Genomic DNA, 21,904 nt, shown 5'->3' with positions numbered 1-21,904 from the left:
CAGTAGCTCTCCAGATGTTTTTTGCCTACAACGCCCATCAGCCCCAGCTAGCATGGCCAATGGCTGGGGCTGATGGGAGTTGTAGGCAAAAGCATCTGGAGAGCTACCGTTGGCCATCCCCGATCTATGCTATAAATTAGAAAACAACACATTTTACTTTTTTAATTAATATATCAAAAGCTTTATGCCTTTGGGGTAAAATAAAAAGATAAACGAGCTTCTTTGAAATAAAGACAATTATGGCTGCTTTCTTTTTATGACATTGATTTTCAGTCTTTTCATATGAAGATATTGATTTTTCTTTAAAAAAAATTCTTCTAAAGAATGTTTATTAAGCTGTTTTTATTTCTGTAATGTTAACACATTGAAACCTCATTCATATAATCTGTTTTATATTCTTTGGAAACCAGAGAAATAAGCCCTGAATCATAGCACTTTAAAGCAGGCCACATGTAGTGATGAAGGAAATAATGGACAGCAGAGAAATAGCTTATTTTCTAGCTTAAAGTTTTACAGTGGACTCATACAGTGTCACACTCCTTTTGTTATAAAAAAATCTATGGATTATATCTTTGGATAAATTATTTAAAATGGGGAAAACACATCATTTCAAACATTCACTCTTACTTTCTTTTAAAGATATCAGTACAAAAATCTTGTTTTCTATTTGAATATTCATTATTAGGAAACATCAAGGCCAGCTCCCCAAAAGCAAATTATTCTAATCCAAACAATATTACAAAGCCATTGTTACTTATTAAACTCAAGGCTACATTATCTGCCACAGCCTTCATTGGTAGATTTGCTATTAAGCAACTGAATAGAAAGACAGTATCAGCAGCGAACAGCCATATGAGGATAGATGTAATTACAAATTGTTAGTGACATTTGTAGAAATTAAACCTGTACAAACAAACGAGTCATTGTTCCCTAGATGCAACCACTCTAAAAATGGTTTTCTAATATAATTGTCAAGAGTTAAGAACATAAGTACATAAGAAGAGCCCTGCTGAATCAGACGAATGGTCCATCTATTCCAGTATCCTGTCTCACACAGTGGCCGACCAAGTCTTCTGAATGGCCAACGACAAGACATAGAAGCCAAGACCTTTCTCTGATGGCTTTGGGATTCAGAGGCTCAATGTCCCTGCATTACCTGAATTGGCAGTATATGAATTCGTCCAAGAAATTAGCTTAACAAGAGGTTCGTAACTGAATACAATGTTGCATAGTGTCTTATAGACAACTTCATAAGGCAGGGTTACAGATAACTTCAAAAGAATAACATAAGGATGTAAATGGGGATGAAGGTTCAAAGGCTACTCACTACTATCTCTTTATGACTAAGGAATGTTCACATCTCCATTTCTCACACATTCCCTGCTAGCTGATAAGACATGGCTGTGTGAATCTGGGGGAGAGGCACTTTACACTGTTTAATACAAGGTTGTGCTACACATCCTGAGAGGTTTTATTATGCATCCACAGGGGGGAAGAGAAAGAGAGGAGTGATAGTGGGCAGGGGGAGAAGAAACGTATGGATAAACCAGCACTTGGAAATAGCATGCTTGACAAGTAGTCTCTTTTCTAAACTGAGAAATTCCAGATTTTTCAGCCTTTCCTGATTGGGAAGGTGCTCCAACTCCCTAATCATGCTGGTTGTCTGACTCTGCACTTTTTCCAGCTCTGCAATGTCCTTTTTGAGATACAGGAACCAGAACTGTAAATGAATATTCCAAATGAGGCTGCACCATAGATCAATATAGGAGCACTACAATATTGGCCATTTTAGTCTCATTATTTCCTAATAACCCCCAGCATAGAGTTTGTCTGTTTCATTGCTGAAGCACACTGGGTTGACACTTTGACTATGTTATCCACTACAGCCGCAGGATATTTTCCCCTCTCAGTCTCGGCAAGTTCACACCCCATTAGCCTATAGAAGTTGGGATTTTTTTTTTGTCCTAATGTGTATCACTTTTCACTTACCAACTGAACTTCATTTGCCACATTGTTGCTTGCTTATCTAGTTTGTGGAGGTCAACTTAGAGTTCTTCCCAGTCCACCTTGGTTTTCACCACATTGAATATTTGGTGTCATCCATATTACTCACCCTCAGTTCCAGATCATTGATGAATAAATTAAATAAATTAAATACTGCCCCAATACTAATCTGTGTGGGATCCCACTGCTTATTTCTCTGCATTGTGAGAACTGTCAATTGATACTTCTCTTTGCTTCCTGTCATTTAACCAGTTTATAATCCATAAGAGAACCTGTCCTCTTATGCCATGATTTTACTGTTTACTCAGAAGTCTTTGGTGAAGTAACTTGTCAAAAGCCTTTTGAAAGTACAAGTATATAATGTCTACTGGGTCACCATTGTCTACTCAAGGATGTCAAACAAGGATGTCCTTAACTACCTTCCAGGAAAAATCCAGAAGCAGCACAGAGCAGCTCTAAGAATTGCCAGAGATTCTATGATAAAACTATAGGTTTCCCCAATAAGCAGCATAGTAGCACAGGTGATGCCAGCATTTTGTTTTCTCCTGCCATTGCTCAGAGCAGTGGCAGTCAAAGAGACTGCCAACAGGAGGTCTGGCATCCCTATCATGAAAAACATATGGTATATTAGTTCTGCGTATGGTTTTATTTTATTTATTTAAACAATTTTATTGCCTTTCCACCTAACTTCGGATCCTCAAGCTAGCAAACAAACAAAACCATTAAAGCAAGCTTTAAATATATACTATAAAAGCAACTATAAACAACAACAAAACACAAATAAAACACAGAAACAGGAAAGAAGATCAGTAAGAGAACACCACATGAAACAGCTACTGTAAGTCTTCAACCACTGTTAACAGACAATGATTGACGGGAACAGATAAATCTCCTTGGGGAGGCAATATGGGAAAGGTCAACTAAAATGAATATTGGTGCTTCTATTTTGTAAGGCATGACTACAGTGTTTGTCATTTTAGAATACAGAATAATGTGATATAGCTCTATAAAATTATGATTGCTGACATGAAGCAGAAATGGTAGTCCCTCTAGTCCCCCATTTTTCTTTGATCTGATCAGGACTGCTATGGGTAAAATTGTATTTTGCTTTTTGACAATGTCATTGTCTAAAATTCATTTTCATTTGTATACTCTTAGCAATATTCTGGCTTTCCTTGTTTGTGTCTACTATGCTATTCATAGAATGTAAAAAAAATGAACTTTTGTCATTACAGTTAATTGATTAAAGATCTTTTTATTGAAAAACAGCGTATTTTAAAATGTTAATTATTTTTTAATGTAGACTCTTACAGATCTGTGGGAGATTAAAACCAGCTGATGGTAGTTGTGGTAACCAAATGGCTTAGGACTCCCATTTAGTAAATTGCATCTCACAGTTAAGAGTATCTTAAGTAGAAGCCTCCTACCAAGTTAGCTTCCCTGGTTCTGATTTCTTTCACTATGAGCGGAGAATATGCCATCGTATCAAAACTTACCAATCACATCAGTGAAAAAAATGTGCAGTAATACACTCAGAACTAATTGACTTTTGGCAAAGTAAAGCTCTAACATCCAAAACTATGTGTTCAGTTTACTGTATTTTTGTATATGGACACTACTATATACTTACACTTGTTCTGATGTCTATGTTTTATAATTTAAATATATAACAAATATATGGAAGCTCTCTATAAAGTGGGGTAACCCATGAGTTTGGCCAATGTAATACGACTGACAAGATGGCTGGCAACTTGTGGGAGGGTTTGTTTGTTTTGTTTGTAATGATTGTATGAATTATTACTCAGTATTGACCATGTGCAGACCACCTTTAAAAAGGTTAGCATCTGGGTATGAACAAATGGAAGTGGATTATATTCTTTAGTACTGCCAGGTCCAATAAAGGAATACTGAACACTGGTGGGGAGGGAATTATAAATATCTTTTCCGTTTGCTGCACTGAAAGCAGTCCCCAGAAGCATTGAAATACAAGATCTCTCACTTATTTGTTTTGGAAGACACAATTTAATTGACCCAGATGCTTACTAGAATAGAGTTGTGTTTAATTTCACACTCCAACAGCTAAAATGAAAAGGGAAAAAGGGAAAAGAAATATATTCTCAGATTCATCATAAACTGGCAACTCAAGTTCTGAATATTTTCAAAGCCTGTCTCATAAATCACAGATGCCCAATTGTTCCACCACTTTTGAATCTTAAAAATGTGATAAATGCTTCTTTAATCGGTTGAAGGTACTTTAATGTTCAATGACTATGCTTCACTGTTGGAATCAGGTATACACAAAACCACACACACACAAAATCAGACATTTCTGGGCCAACCTAGTGTGGTTAATATGACTAAGTGTATAGTTGGATAATGGGAAACTAAAATAAAATGCAGTTGGTTTCTGATATGTCAACAAGTCCACCAAACAAACAAAGCACTAGCCCCCACCCCCCTGAATTATTGATTTATCCTACCCACTCACCCACCCACCCCAGTTCAGTCTCAAAGGCTTTTAGAACATAGTTGTCTCTTCCTCCATTTTTCCACAACAATGGCCCTGTGAGGTAGATCAGGATGAGAGCTTGTGACAGGCCCAAAGTCACCCAGTCAGCATCCATGGCAGAAGTGGGGATATGAACCTGGATTACCAGGTCTCTAGTCCCCTGCTCTGTCCACTACACCACACTAGCTCTCTTTGTTCCGACTGAGACAGTGGCTTCAGCCCTTTACCACAATATTTGTAATAATACTAATCTTTAATGCTGAACAGGTTTTTTTCTAAATGTAGTCTTTGTAATAATATTTGATGGGAATAGAAACCCATTCACAGGCATTTTCAAAAACTGCAATTCTAAGAACATTTTCTTGGGAGTTAGCCCCACTGAATAGACCTGCAGAATACTGAGTAGGTTGGTTTAGGATTTCTTTCTTAGGAAACTACTGGTTGCTCTACTTTCAGTGTTTAAGGGTGCCACAAAGTAAGCAGGATCCCATAAATGTAGGTTTTGGTAACTCAATAATTACCCCTTTATAGTCATGTTGCTTTAGACTGCAGTTTATTGGCATATGGGTAAAGAGACCATTCTAACCAGAGAGTGGTTGAATGAGAGTAGTAGTAAAATGAGAATATTTTGTTGTTTATTTGGTTCTGCTCAATCAGTTAGTTTTACTTTCTTTGCACATCTCACCCAACATGGCTATTGCTGATATTTCCCCCAGCAAACTTACCCTTGCACATTTGTCACAACGACCTGAAAAATGGAACAGTGAAAGAACATTTTACTTTAAAAAAAAGCAACATATATATGACACCTTAAAAAATCACCCATCATAGAATTTTTTTATATCATTCCTCTACTATGCTGCCTATCAGAAAGATCAGTTCTGTAACTAATTATTTTTCTGCTAAGAACATACTATCTAATTATCTCTCATCATCATGCACATTCACAATTCATGCATTCTCAGTGATTATATTGCTATTGTTATTTCTTCTCGTTTAGCTCTGGTTTTCAGAAATTGTTTCAGAGATGCAGATAGATATGAGTAGGTGGGATGAAATGCAAAAGACTCATTTCCCTTTACAGTCATTTCTCCTCTTGCTCACTCAGTTCTTCTGAGCTCCCTCATATAAGACTTCCCTTTGTGACACTGCAGCATGAATGTCTACATCAAAACAAAGTCTGTTCCAGTGAGGCACATACCTAAAATAGCCCAGCTCTTCTTGCTTAAAATGTATGACAGCATTGCAGAAAAATAATATAATATTGAGCATTAAGCAAGAACATCCTTTAGAAGTACATAAGCAAACCCACTATCCAGAGGGTTTCAGGTCAGAATTTAAAAAGAGCATTAAATATCTACTCTCCATCCAATGTGGTTTACATTTCCCATTCTTCATTACGTTTTAACAATTCAGTATACTCTCATTTTCAATCAATTTCTTCCTGTCTTGTCTTTATGGTGTGTCTTTATAGCTTTTAAATTTAGCAACATTTACATCAAACAGGGCTTTTAGCTTTTCTCTCAATATCTGTACTTACTGGAAGGTGGAGCTCCTACCAACCATAAGTGAAATATGGAGTGGGAGGGGTTCTTCAAGAACTGTCTATTGACCTAATAATACACCATTGCTACCATTCCATTCCCAAAGACATTTTAATGGCAATTGATTTCCCAGGTCAGATTCTCCGTTGGTACCTGAAGCACAAATGCAATTCTTCCATCTATTTTAGTATATTAATTGTACAATCAAACCAGTTACATCCATCTAAGCTCACTAGACTGAGAAAGTTGTAACTCTGTTTGGGGTGTCACGGCAAGACTCTTTCATTTATTAAATTTTAAACCTGTATTAATCCAATATTTAAAACTGTGTGCAAAGGCACATAACACATACAGCTTTCAAAACTTGCATGTAGAGTTACGTATAAAATAGCCAACAATTGACCACAGAACCATGGTCTGTGAGGTGAGCATCCAGCTCTTCATCATGAACAAATGTCAGCTATTGTATTCTTCAGAACACTTTTAACTTTCCATTGCCATAACTTATTTCTGATTAGCTCAAGGCTTCAAGAAATCATATTAACATTATTCTAAGAAAGGATATTTCAAATGTCTATTCTAGATAGATAATAAAGCAAAAGGGATTTTCAGATTAATGTGTGTAATGTTTAGGAATTATTAAAGAGGCAGAGTATTGGAGTTCAGCTACATTAGACACAGTTGAGCCTGAATAACAGGAGATGCTACTGGTGTCCACTAAAACATATTTTAATCAATTCTTACTCTTGTGAAAAATGGCTACATGTTTGCTGTAAATTTTACACTACCTCTGGGCTTCTTAAGTACAGCAGAATGTTATTGGCTGAGAACTTGATTTTCTTCGTATCATTAGTAACTGTAGCCTTTCTGTTAAATTCTTAGATCCAGATTCTTATGGCATTATTATGCCATCCTTTGAAATATGTTTTCATTTCACTTTTAAAAATATGCCTATAGAGCAATAAAAAGAAAATGAGAGTTATTGAAATAAAAAAGACTAAGGTAGAATTGTAATCCCGTATTTAACAGACCTTTTCAACCCAATCTCCAAACCTGAATCAGAATACTTCACTATACTAGTTATGCACAGTAGATGAAGAAAGGGATGGGGGGGAGCATGCTGGAGGCTTCTTCTAATTGTTTTATAAAGACAATTTATAAACCCTTCCCAATAAACAAAAATGATCTAGTGACAGGAGAGAGAAGGATGTAAGTGAGTTCGTATTTATAGCAACTTCCTATTTTTCCTTAAGTTCCTGAATAACCATTTGAACAAAACAAAACTATTCCTCTGCTGTGAGATGAAGGCTCCAATTCTAAGAAAACTGAGTGGGGTTCACTTCTGAATAGAAGTATTTAAAATCTAAAAATTGTATATTGTGATGTCAAAATTTGAGAACATTGAAGCTGAGCTTGTAACTGAGGTCAGGCCAAACCACGCATTGAACATTTTTGTGGCTGTGAGGATTTCTGTTGCTTCTTCACATACTTGGATCACATTTCGTTGCTATCAGCCAGCAGCAGGCTGCTAGGCTCCTGGAACGTCTTTGCCTCCCTGGGAGGAAAGGGAGGACTTTTGCAGCTCATTTGGGCATGCTTTTGAAGGGGCGGGGCTTGCTGTGATAGCAGCAGCACCATTGCCCCCTACCTCAGTCTCCGGGCTGAGATTGGGGCAGACGGAGTTCCTTTGCAGCTCTGCTGTGTTTGTCAGGGCTGGGAGGCTGAGCAGCGCATTGGCTTGCTCCTCTGCTGCCTGATCGGCAGCTCTGCTGCCTGATCGGATTGTAGATAAGGCGCACTGCTGAAGAGAGGCCTGGACAGAGACTGTAGGGGCTTGTCCCAAGTTCAGCTGCTGCGATCAGGCCTCTGATAAGGCCCCGCGGCTGGCTGTTTCTCAGCGTTGTACTGGTGGCATTTTGGAAGAGGAGCTCCATTTCACGGACTGTTATTTCTTCCCTTCTCCCCCCCCTTCCCCTCCCCCCAACTAAGGATTTGAGGGTTCTCAAGGTGGTGGTGTTTTTCTGCTCACCTTTCCCTTTTAGTTTGGCCAAGGGGAGGGGGATTTTGTACGGGGCCAAAATTTTGTTTTCTGGGCTGCTTCAGGCTGGGTTGGCCATATTTGCTTCTTCTTCTTCATAAGGACAGTGACCATTTTGGAGGCAGTGGAGCAGAGGTCATTTTGGGGGTCTGTTTCAGTATAAGGCAGCTTCATATAGGTATCCAGTATCAGCTTCCGGTGGTTGTTCTTTGTGAAGGTGTAGGCAGCCATTGTAAGTGGTGCCTGGCGGCAGCCATTTTAAATCAGTTTCAGCAAATTCAAGGGAAACCATTTTTAGGAGCATTTTGTTAGTTTTTATTTTTATCTTGGTTTGCAAAATGCCTGGGAAGAAAGGGTCTGGGAAGCCTAAAGGCAAGCAGCTGGCACCCAAGGTCCCTAAGGCCCTGCCAAAAAGGCAAGCCCCCCTTTCATCTTCTTCTGATGAGGAAGGCAATGAGCTATTCTGCAAAGGCTTTCGGCATTGGAAAAGGTGGCGGGCATTCCTTCCTCGCAGAGGTCAGGTTTGGGCTTGGGAAAAACCTCTAAGTTGGCATTGCAGGCTGATATATTAACTAGGTTGTCCATCCTTGAGAGCCAGTTTGGTGTAGGAAGAGCCAGTTTGGTATAGTGGTTAAGTGTGCGGACTCTTATCTGGGAGAACTGGGTTTGATTCCCCACTCCTCCACTTGCATCTGCTAGCATGGCCTTGGGTCAGCCATAGCTCTGGCAGAGGTTGTCCTTGAAAGGGCAGCTGCTGTGAGAGCCCTCTCCAGCCCCACCCACTTCACAGGGTGTTTGTTGTGGGGGAGGAAGGTAAAGGAGATTGTGAGCTGCTCTGAGACTCTTCGGAGTGGAGGGCGGGATATAAATCCAATATCTTCATCTTGTTCTTCAGGTCTGCAGGGCTCGGCGCTGGAGGAGTCGAGGGCACCAGCGGTGCAGATGGAGGTGCAGCTTTGTTTCCAGAGGATGCCGGAGCAGGGTCAGCACTGGTGCTGATTGTATCTGGGTGTAAGGCTGGGAGCACTACACAGTCATACACAGACATGGTTTGGCCATGGAGTCCTTGGGCCCCTACTTCTCAGGCAGTGCCAGGTGCTGCTGCTGGGGCTTCAGGTACCTCTCCCTCCATGGGCACTGGTCCGCAGCAAGCTTGGTCATAGCCAATGGGCCAGTTTGGACCCTATGGACCCTGCGGCCAGTCAGCAGGGAATGCCATGCCTCTTTTCAGGGGGATGGGGCTGTTGCCCTCAGTTTGGTGCTGCATATGGGTCGGTCCCATTTACTGCCATGCCTTTCGGGGACGTAACGTTACCTTTAGGCGATCATTTGTTGCCTGCAACAAAGGATAAGATCCTAAAGGGTGAGTATGTTGACATTTTCTCCCTCCTCTTCCGTGAGTTGGAGACGAAAGATAAAGAGGAGTTGGATGACAAAGAAAAAGAGAAATTGAAGAAGCGCAAAGTGGACTAGACTTGGGCCAATTGGCTGCCTGGGTTTTTTATATATGCTGGCGTGGTTGCATGCACCCAGCCTTGGTGGGCAGCTGCACTCATCCAGTATATGGATATTATTTATAAGGGGTACATGATGTTTAGTGGGCCCACCTGGATTCAATATGATTGAATTAAGGATGAGGGCCGCTTTGTACCCTTCCCTTCAGTGGGATCGCGTCCTCCAACAGTTGTGGCTTCAGGTCATGTCCCTGGTGCGACCAAATTTGGGTGACTGCTCTGTCAGTGGTCATTTGGTTGCTCGGACATTGGCTACTTCTTCTGCTCATCATCCTCTTCCCGCAGTTCTGCGGGGCAGGCGATTCAACCCCGTTTGCTTTGCTGGGAGTTTGGCTCCCAAGGAGTGTGCAGCAGGAAAGCTTGTCAGTTCAAGCATGAATGCCCCATGTGTGGTGGCTCGTACTCCTTTAGTAACTGCCCCAGAGCCCGGCCATGTAAGGGCCAAAAGAGACAAGGTGGGGGTGGAAGTACTTACCAAGCTGGAAAAGGGGCCCAGTCTGATAAAGGTGGGACCTCTTGAGCAGTGGATGTATAGGTACCTGCAAAGGGCTGATAGGGTTTACTTGTTAAATGGTTTCACGTTTGGTTTTAGAATTCCTTTTCAGGGTCCCCAGGTTGCATTTCGGTCTTGGAACCTTAGTTCTGTTAAAGGTTTAGAGCATGTAGTTAGGGATAAGATTGCCAAGGAGATAGCAGAGGGCAGGATTTTGGGCCCATTTCTTAATCCTCCAGTGCCTAACCTTAGGTTTCCCCCTTGGGAGTGGTGCCAAAAAAGGCGCCTGGTGAATTTTGTTTCATTCACCACCTTTCCTACCCCAAGGGTACGTCAGTTAATGATGGGATTCCTGAGCATTTATGCTCAGTTAGGTATACCAACTTTGATCAGGCTGTGGGCATGGTACAATGCTGTGGAAAGGGGGAAGAGATGGCTAAATGCGATATTAAGTCTGTGTTTCGCCTTCTACCTGTCCATCCGGCTGATTTTGAGTTTTTAGGATTTTCCTTTGAGGGGCAATTTTACATGGACAGAGCTTTGCCAGGGCTGTTCTGTCTCATGTGCGACTTTTGAGTGTTTCAGCACGTTCTTGGAATGGGCTGTTAGTGAAAAAGTTGGATCTCAGAATGTTGTTTATTATTTGGATGATTACCTCTTTGTGGGTCCTGCAGGGACTGGGCATTGCGCATGGCTGCTGTCTGGCTTCATTGAGCTGGCTGCAGAATTGGGGGTTCTGTTGGCTTAGGAAAAAAACGGAAGGTCCAGCTCAAAAACATATTTTTTTTAGGGACTGAGCTGGATACCCTGGCGCAATTGTCTAGAATTCCTATTCAAAAAGTGGAAGATTTGAGGAGTAGGATTAATTCCTTCCTTCTTAAGAAAAAGGTCACATTGCTTGAGCTCCAGCAGCTGGTTGGGCATCTTAACTTTGCTTGTAAAGTGGTTGCTCCCATACGAGCTTTTCTTCATAGGCTATGTGATGCTATGGCAGGCCTTTGCCTGCCCCAGCATAGAACATGGGTTACCAGCAGCATGAGGGAGGATTTAAGGGTATGGCTAGAATTTGTGGAGTCCTTTAATGGGATTTCTTTTTGGAGAAATGACATGAGACTTGAGGCGGAGCTTCAGGTTATGTCTGATCCTGCTGGGTCTTTAGGTTTTGGGGTTTATTTCCATGGACATTGGTACATGGACACATGGCCAGAGTCATGGGGTCAGGCAGGTTTGAACCGAGATTTAACGTTTCTCGAGTTTTTTCCCATTCTTGTTGCAATTTGACTGTGGGGGAATTATATGGCCAATTGCACAATTCATTTTTGGTGTATTGATATGGCAGTGGTCCATGTCATTAATTCCCTCTCATCCAAATCTCAAATTGTTATGAAATTGGTGAGGGCCTTCACTCTGCGCTGTCTGCAGCTTAACATACTGTTTTTAATTAAGCATGTTACTGGGGTAGATAACAGGGTAGCTGACGCTGTCTCTCGTAAACAGATGGAGAGATTTTGTCAGCTGGTTCCAGATGCTGATCGAGAGCTGGCACCAATGCCCCAGGAGCTATGGCTGATTGGAGAGCCTAGGCCTGTAGAGCAATAGGCCTAGCCATTGCGCCTAGCACCAGGAAGTCTTACAAATGTGCTGTGTGGCAGTTTGAGAATTTTAGGAGTGAGGTAGGGTATCACATTGTTTGACCCCTCCTGATGGAGCAGTTGCTCCGCTACTGTGTTTCTTTAAAAGGTAAGGGATTGGCCGTGCGATCCATTAGGGGACGCCTGTCTGCTCTGGCTTTTTCTAGCAAGGCGTTGGGATACAAGGAGGAAACAGCAGATTTTTGGCTTCGAAAGATGCTGGAGGGATGGGCCAGAGAGGCTGGGACTAATCTCGATACTAGGAAGCCTATTTCCCCTCTGATTCTTAAGGGTTTGAAGGGGGTTTGGGACACAGTGTATGCATCTTATTTTGAGTCAGCACTGTTCCATGCTGCTTCCTTGGTTGTCTTTTTTGGGACCCTTAGAGTTAGAGAGTTAGTGTCGGGCTCCAGAAATGATGTTTCTGGTAATGCTTTGTTGCTACAGGACCTGAGTTTAGTTGAGGGTAAGGTGGTCATTACCGTTCGACGCTCTAAGACTGACCAGCATCGCAAAGGGACCGGGTTGGAGCTAGGCACGTGCTTTGAGCTTGAGTTGTGCCTGGTTTCTTCTTTGGCTGCTTATTTGGCAGTTCGGGGGACCGAGGATGGGTTTTTGTTGTGTCACCTTAATGGCAGCCCACTGACAAAACATCAGTTTGGGGCCATGACTTCCCAGGCTTTAGCTAAGCTGGGGTTGTCCAGGGTGCGGTTTGGTACCCACTCCTTTAGAATTGGGGCAGCCTCTACAGCTGCTGTCCTGGGATATCCTTCTTCCTCCATTCAGTGCCTGGGCTGTTGGCGGTCATCGGCCTGTAAATCTTATGTTTGCCCTCTGCTCAGTTCCTAGCTTCATTGTTTGTAATTGAGATTTTACGGTTCTTGTTTCTAGTTTGACTGTTTTTTCTTTTTAGATGCTGTTGTTCCTGGCCAGAGGAGCCGCGTTCTCGTCTGTGGACACAGCTATGTGTTTTGGGCCACACATCAGGCTCGGAGAACTTCGGTCGGCTCTCAGCTGGGACTCAGCCAATATGTTACTGTCGAATGGCAGGGCCGCCGGGGTCTTCAGTGGCCTGGCCTGCTGCCATTGTTATTCCATGGGAATACGGGCCCACCTTTAATCATCCACCTGGGAGGGAATGATCTAGGGCTAGTAAAAGGCAAGGCTTTGGTCTTGCAGGTCTGTGAGAATTTTTGGCACATTAGGGAGAGATGATCCGGGACCACTATAATTTGGTCAGCCATTATCCCCCGCCTTGTTTAACGTAGTGCTTGGGACCCTGCAGGTATAGAGAGGGCCCATTATAAAGCTAACAAAAAAAATTAGGAAGGCATTGGAGGGGGGGGTGGGCCACTTTCTGCCCCACCTGGATATTTCTATGAAATTTCCTGACCTCTACAGAGGGGATGGGGTGCATCTCTTTGAAAAAGGTAACATGCTTTTCTTGAGAGATCTCTGGAAAGGGCTGCGGGTGACCTTGGGCCTCCCAGTGGGTGCTAAGCCCTAAGTAGAGACTTGGCCTTAGTAGTGGCAGGTTGTTAATGGGTTTATGGTTCTATGCGGCTAGGGGAGGACCAGAAAGCATCCCCCTTTTGGGGAGTTAGGGGTCTGGTAGAATCAACCTTAGGGTTTGATGACCTGGGGTGTGAGAATGCAGACCGGCCTGGAGGCTTGACTAGAGGGTGCCTTCCATTGAGATGTGAGTCTGGTGGTCGGGCCCTTTGGGGCTTGCCTCCTTGCTGGGCCAGCCTGGCGGGAGCTGTGCCACACAGCTTCAGCTGGGAGGGCTGTGTCTCTCAACCACTAATGGCAGGGAAGCGGTCTGTTGAGACCCCTGGCCCTGACCAGGCCGCAGTTCTTGTTGCCATTGCCGTTTATTATTATACTTAATAAAGTGGCTCTTCGTTATACCAATACCTTGTGTCCGACTCTTCATTCCAACTTGGGGCGCAAACTTAGATACTTAGATCACTTCATAGACTTAGACCATACTGAAGACTATGGAAAGTTAAGCACAGGCTTTGCAGAAGTGGGGGTTTTTTTTAAACCAAGTCTGCATTAGCTATGTGAAGTATGTGTACTACTGAACATGTCTGAAGAGCACATATATGGAATAGCACAGTTTGGCTTTCTCACTGTTTTGGGTTGGGGCATAATGTAAGATTTTCATACGTGGCAGGTGACAGTTAGATAGACTCAAGCCTTACCAACAGGTTCAGTTGAACCAAAAGAAAAATGGATGTTTCCTTTCTCTGTACACCTCTTTTCTTTAAAGGCTCTTTCGAAGCGTCATGTTTTATAACAGAAAGCTCAGCCACCACCGTGTACCTGAAAACTACCAACACTTTTTGAAAAACAGCTGCATACAAACAAAACAGTGTAAAGTACCACTGTATCATGGTGAGCTAGACCATGAAAAGACAGAGAAAAAGAAACTGCTATATTTCTTGCTGTCAGCTTTAGATATTCACCAAAACTCAACATCATGCTCCTTTTCAAATGTCAGAAGCTGAAATATGTTAGAGCTTTGCCTCTTCAAAGGGCAGAAGAGACATGATATGAATTTGATAAAGTAGAAAGTTCTGTGGACTGATGGCCATTGCTAGAACTGTTCATTCAGAGGACTGACCTCAACACTAATGTATTCTGCTTATATTCTATCCGTGGTTAAGTCAGGAATTCTGCTTGAAATGCAGAAATCACATCCACATATCTTGAATAAGTTAATAGGATGCATGCAGGTTCTATCTATTTACAGCTTCATGACTGTTCAAGATGAGCAACCAACCTCTTCCCATTCTCTTCTGTCTGCTGAGGATACTGATAAGCAGTAAAAGCACAGACTGTGCATTTCTATAGCATTAACAACTTGGCTACATAGCAAGGAAGCTCACTCACAGAAATGCTGCAGTTTTAAATAGTAACTATTTAACAACTAGAAACTATTTAACAACTGGAAACTACAGAAGCTTTTTCATGTTAGAGAGCCATCTGAGCACTTTGAAAGTGTTGTTGAGGAGTAATATTTAAAAGAATAGAATGAGTGATCCTGGTGACATATTAAAAACCAGTTTTTATTACTTTTAAAGCTTAAGGGATTTTATAAGCTAAAATCTATGTCATCGGATGCATGAGGATGAATTATTAAGGGCTGGTTTAAATGATATTCAATGCTTGCCACAGAACAACTTTTCTCTGTATGTGATCCACAGATTATTGTGTAGTTTTCAAAATTTTCCTTTCATGCTGTGGTGATCTTGTCCTCTTCCTTCCTTCATGCACAGGATTTTCAGTTTTTTTGTCTTCTTTCTTGCTGAGCAGCCCCTACATCTATTTTCTTCTATCTGTATATCACTGTCCCCTGGCCCTTTTAAAAGTCCATCAGGAACTCATTTTCATATTAGGCCGCACCCTCTGACATCACCATTGTTTAGCATAGGGCATTTTTGTAGAAAAAGTCCAGCAGAAGCTCATTTGCATATTAGGCCACCCCCACCCCTGATGCCAAGGCAGCTGGAACTGCGTTCCTGCTCAAAAAATTGTCCCACCTTGTCGGCTTTATCTCTATCTTGATGCTGGCCTAGCCCAGGGAACTGATGAAAGAGACATAAGAACATAAGAACATAAGAGAAGCCATGTTAGATCAGGCCAATGGCCCATCCAGTCCAACATTCTGTGTCACACAGCGGCCAAATATATATATATATATGTACACACACACACACACACACACACACACACACTGTGGCTAATAGCCACTGATGGACCTCTGCTCCATATTTTTATCTAACCCCTTCTTGAAGGTGGCTATGCTTGTGGACGCCACCACCTCCTGTGGCAGTGAATTCCACATGTTAATCACCCTTTGGGTGAAGAAGTACTTCCTTTTATCCGTTTTAACCTGTCTGCTCAGCAATTTCATCGAATGCCCACGAGTTCTTGTATTGTGAGAAAGGGAGAAAAGTACTTCTTTCTCTACTTTCTCCATCCCATGCATTATCTTGTAAACTTCTATCATGTCACCCCTCAGTCGACGTTTCTCCAAGCTAAAGAGCCCTAAGCGTTTCAACCTTTCTTCATAGGGAAGGTGTTCCAGCCCTTTAATCATTTTAGTTGCCCTTTTCTGAACTTTCCCCAATGCTATAATATCCTTTTTGAGGTGCGGCGACCAGAACTGCACACAGTACTCCAAATGAGACCGCACCATCGATTTATACAGAGGCATTATGATACTGGCTGATTTGTTTTCAATTCCCTTCCTAATAATTCCCAGCATGGCGTTGGCCTTTTTTATTGCAAACGCACACTGTCTTGACATTTTCAGTGAATTATCTACCATGACCCCAAGATCTCTCTCTTGGTCTGTCTCTGCCAGTTCACACCCCATCAACTTGTATTTGTAGCTGGGATTCTTGGCCCCAATGTGCATTACTTTGCACTTGGCCACATTGAACCGCATATGCCACGTTGACGCCCACTCACCCAGCCTCAACAGATCCCTTTGGAGTTCCTCACAATCCTCTCTGGTTCTCACCACCCTGAACAATTTAGTGTCATCCGCAAATTTGGCCACTTCACTGCTCACTCCCAACTCTAAATCATTTATGAACAAGTTAAAGAGGATGGGACCCTGCGGCACCCCACTGCTTACCGTCCTCCACTGCGAAGACTGCCCATTTATACACACTCTCTGCTTCCTATTACTCAGCCAGTTTTTGATCCACAAGAGGACCTGTCCTTTTACTCCATGACTCTCAAGCTTTCTAAGGAGCCTTTGATGAGGAACTTTATCAAAAGCTTTCTGGAAGTCAAGGTAAACAACATCTATCGGGTCTCCTTTGTCCACATGTTTGTTCACCCCCTCAAAGAAATGTAACAGGTTAGTGAGGCAAGATCTTCCCTTGCAGAACCCATGCTGAGTCTTCCTCAATAACCCGTGTTCATCAATGTGCCTACTCATTCTGTCCTTGATAATGGTTTCTACCAACTTTCCCGGTATTGAAGTCAGACTGACTGGCCTGTAATTTCCCGGATCTCCTCTGGAACCCTTTTTAAAGATGGGGGTGACATTTGCTACCTTCCAGTCCTCAGGAATGGAGGCAGATTTCAATGAAAGATTACAGATTTTTGTTAGAAGATCCACAAGTTCAACTTTGAGTTCTTTCAGAACTCTCGGATGTATGCCATCCGGACCCGGTGACTTATTAGTTTTTAATTTGTCTATTAGTTGTAGGACCTCCTCTTTTGTCACCTCAATCTGACTCAGGTCTTTCAACACCCCTTCCAATATTAGTGGTTCTGGGGCGGGCAAACACTTCTCATCTTCCACGGTGAAGACGGAGGCAAAAAATGCATTCAGCTTCTCAGCCATTTCCCCATCCTCCTTCAGTAATCCTTTTACCCCATGGTCATCCAAGACACAATCACCTTCTTATATTCAGTTTCTGAAATGGCACATGGGAAGCTTTTGAAAGATCAAAATAAACAAAACGTTTCATTTAACTTAGAAGAGAAAAGGTCAGGTGGAATCAGGGGTACGAGGTACATCCTTTTATGCTTTTATCTGGACTGCATTTCCTTTTACTGTTAATATAATTAGTCTTTAGTATTCATCTTCCACAGTGAAGATAGGCAAAAAATGCATTCAGCTTCTCAGCCATTTCCCTATCCTCCTTCAGTAATCCTTTTACCCCTTGGTCATCCAAGGTTCCTACTGCCTCCCTGGCTGGTTTCCTGCTTCTAATATATTTGAAGAAATTTTTATTGTTGGTATTTATGTTTTTTGCAATATGCTCCTCATAGTCCCTTTTTGCCTGCCTGATCACAGTCTTGCATTTGATTTGCCACAGCCTGTGTTCCCTTTTATTAATCTCACTTGGACTGGCCCTAGGTCAAACATCTGATGGCATTTTGGGATTTTTACTTTCTGTTTCTGCATCTTCTTAGCCTCACCAATTGATGCCTCTCTGAAATGAGGCACAATTCTTGATTGTGCATATCACAGGGATGCAGGCTATACACTGTTCAATGCTCTGTAATACATGTGTGGTAAACATTATTGGCAGGGAGAGAATCAGCACATTCTGCTGTGCTCTGTTCTATGTGTGCTAGGCTTGTACACTCAAGCTCAGGAAAGAAGTGAATGCTTTTATCTGGACTGCATTTCCTTTTACTGTTAATATAATTGGTCTTTAGTATTCTGTAATCACACAAGTTAATTATCAACCATTTTAAGCTTATTTTAAAATATAAAATGCTTGTAATTGCAAACAGAATTGCATTTCTCTGTGCAGTAGGATGCATATTTTTTGTTGTGAGCCCCTTTTCTAAGGCCAGAAACTAAATTTAGGGCTGATGTTTTAAAATTGGTACAATCACTACAGAAAAGTAAGATATGAAAAATGAATTTGCAGTAAAAATAACTGCGGGCTAAATTATTTATCTTACTTGTCATCTTGAAGTCCATTAATAGCTGAAGGCCCACGAAGTCTCTGAAATTACTCAAAATAACATCCTTAAAGAATTTTACATAACTACAGTAAAGTTACAGTTGCAGGACCTCTTCAGGAATTAAATTGAAAGTGTTATTGAGTGTTGGTAGCACACAGTGGTAAATACAAGCTTTTAGTCTAAATACAAGCTTTTCGTCTAAAGCAGAGATGCACATGTCCACCTGCCACCAAAATCACCCTTTCTCAGATAATTTGAGAGGGCAGAATAATTCTTAAGGGAAACATGTGCTAATGTCTACCCCAGACTTTTGCAATAACTCTGATGCCTTATACAATTTGTAGACCGTATTACAGCCCAGCATTTAGCGCTGAAGAAGCCTATCCAACACAGGGTATACTTGAAATCTCATTTTTGTGGGGGAGGTACAAGTAGAAATGTGTCCACATTTTTTCATCTTCCCATATGCAAGTTAAGGATGTGCATAAATTCCAATGAGCTAAAAATTAAATGGGAAGATCCTAATTTGTTGTATATATTTAGGCACTGAAAACAAAGAGGAATATTAATAAAGGGGGAATGGAGTTCTTCCTTCATGCACCATTCTTATCCATCCTTTCCCTTTCCCTACCCCCTCTACTTAATGTGCCTTCTGCATGGTGGCTCCAGATTAGTGGCAGCAGCTGGTCATACGGCTAGCCAGCCAATAGATATTTCTCTCTCTCCTGCTGCTGCCGTATCAAATATATTTTTCTCACAGCATCTATGACATTCCTTAGTGTACCCTGATAAATGCATAATGATTCATGCATACTTTGGAGTCTGTATTTCCCAGGATACAAAAGCCTATGGTGAAAAGAATACCTGAAACACCAGAAGGAGACAGAAGGCAGAAGCAAAAATCCTCTCTACAAACTTGGTGACTGGCTGCTTAGCTAGCCATTGTTGCCAAGCTAGAGACGTCCTGCAGTAAGTGACAGCAGTCATTGTCACCTGGCCCGGGGGTGGGGGGGGGAGCCAAAGGAAGAGCAGGTGCTTCCAGTGGAAACAAAAAGTAGATTAACTGAATGTAATGTAAATGAAACTTTGGTTGCACAACCCTAATGGAATTCAGGACTCAAGCTCACTTTAGTTTTATACCCATGCACATAAAATTGTGGAGAGGCACATTTCTTGGGAACTTTTTTTAAAATCAGACTTCATGGGCCATTATGGGGGGGGGGGGGGATAGCTTTGCCTAAATAAATCTATACCATTTCATTTTCATGTAGTTCAAAATGGTCTCACAATTCCAAAACTGAAGATCAATTCAAAGTACAACAAAAACCTTAATTATTGGGCACCGTTTGCAGTATACCTTGCTCTGAAATGTATTTACATGGAAATGTGTTTAGCTAAATCAATAGGATTTCCTTCCAATTTAGTATGTTTAGAATGGGGATCATAGAATCATAGAGCTGGAAGGGACCTCTAGGGTAATCTAGTCCAACCCCCTGCACAATGCAGGAAACTCACAAACACCTCCCCCAAAATTCCCAGGATCTTCATTGCTTTCAGATGGCCATCTAGCCTCTGTTTAAAAACCTCCAAGGAAGGATAGCCAACCACCTGTTAGTGTAGGGAGGCAGGATTTAGGCTAGATTGGTGGTTATGGATTGTAATGAAATTCCATTTGTACTGGTGGCCAAGGGAACCATATTCACCATGTAACATCTTAGGACTTTGAAATATGGGGCACAAACCAGGCAAAGCTAAAGTCACTTGAATTTCTATTGGTTCCCTAAACCTCACACTTAAGATCTCTCCCACTGAAATGCATGCCATGCCAACATAATTAAATTTGGCTGGACTATAACAAAGGTACTCTTCTGGAATGGACTTCCATTTTCTATGGAGGAATGTGGTCCATTAGTAAAGTCACACCGGTTAAAAGGCACCACCACAGCTCCATTCATCACTAAAGCTAGGCAATTTGCCCTATTAGGATGGAGATTTGGCACAGAAAAGTCCAACCAATTTTTATGAAAAAAAAAAATCCAAAGTGCTAAATTAAACAAGTTTAATAATGCCTAGTAGGGTTGCCAAGTCCAATTAAAGAAAAATCTGGGGACTTTGGGGGTGGAGCCAGGAGACATTGGGGATGGGGCCAGGAACAAGGGTGTGACAAGCATAATTGAACTCCAAGGGAGTTCTGGCCATCACATTTAAAGGGACAGCACACCTTTTTAAATGCCTTTCTTCCATAGGAAATAATTAAGGATAGGGGCACCATCTTTTGGGGCTCATAGAATTGGACCCTCTGGTCCAATCGTTTTGAAACTTCAGGTTCCCTTAAGGGGCAAACCACAGAGTATAAATATCCAAATAAGCAGAAGTAGTATAACCCTCTTTCAAATCCAAAGCCTTGATGCAAGAATATTTACTGACAATCTGAAGTAATATATATTTAAGGCATAAAGTGGCCCTCGTGGACTACCTGTAGACATTTTATTTTTAGGGGACAGATGGAAAGAAACAGTGTCATCTATCTGCTTTTCTCTCCTCTCAGTGGCACCGGATGCAATCTTGCTTCAGGTGCTTAACCACAAAAAACAGAAGAAAGGTGAGGCAGTTCTGATCAGTTTCTTTTTAGTTGGTAAGGAATAAAATGTTAAAGAGAAATTGAATTATTGTACTATTATTTTATTGTGAAATCCCTTGCATACAGAAGTGCAAGCCTGGCATAATGGCATGACTTGCCAGACAAACGGCAGTGTAAACATAAACAGTGATTGCATATTGGAACTTGGACAGGCAGTGGGTGGCTGGTCTAGCTGGGCCACTGCCAACGCAGCAAGGCTTTATGTTCTTACCAAGGGCTTGCTTTTACCATCAATTGAGCAATGCTGTCACTGGTTTAGGTCAGAAGCTTATAAGACCTGTTCAATCACATTTCAAGTCCCCTAACATATATGCTTGCTGCAGGAAGTAAAATATTTTGTACATTATTGGTCTCTGAGTACTTAGAAAATGCATATGTCCTCTCCCTGACAAGTACAGCCTCAAGAGAAAACATCAGTGAGAATAAATTGGTAAAATATACATTTATTTTTTAAAAAATCAGGCACATAGGGAATAAGGAAAATTACTTGTTCTAGTTGCATTTTCCAATTAAGATTGCTTCCCAGAATGCAATAGCAACAAATAAAAAGTTTAAAAGGTAGGTTAAAAATCTATAGTCGTCCCAGTCAGATGCCATTACACCCCACCACTCTCAGTAGCATCACTTCAAACTGAATACATTACTCTAATGCAATCTTCTGCATTAACCCCCCCCCCCCCTTCATAGTTTTGAAGTGGCAGGGGTATTAGACAGTGTGTGAATTAGCAGTATATGGAAAATAAAATCTTCAATTAGAGCACAATTTCATCTTAGCATCATTACTTGTGAGCACTATTTCATCTTTTGCAATCACCATTACTTGTAAGCTAGTATTTCAGGAATCAGATCATATAGCTGAATGAGATATTTTAGATGGGGGAGGCTGAAAACCACAAACTACCTCCCAGTGTTTTTGCTAATGCCACTGGCAGAACTGCTTATAAATGGTCATTTAGACTAGCTTACTTCCCACATTGTCTGAACTAATTATAATGGCATGAAATGCCTCAAAGTTCATATAGAAACAGCCTCACATTTTAAGTTTCTGGTTTCTTTCCATTTAATGCTAACTCAATTGGA

This window comes from Heteronotia binoei, chromosome 3 (assembly GCF_032191835.1).
Source record: "Heteronotia binoei isolate CCM8104 ecotype False Entrance Well chromosome 3, APGP_CSIRO_Hbin_v1, whole genome shotgun sequence".
Classification (NCBI taxonomy): domain Eukaryota; kingdom Metazoa; phylum Chordata; class Lepidosauria; order Squamata; family Gekkonidae; genus Heteronotia; species Heteronotia binoei.
Note: the sequence above shows the minus strand (reverse complement) of the source record.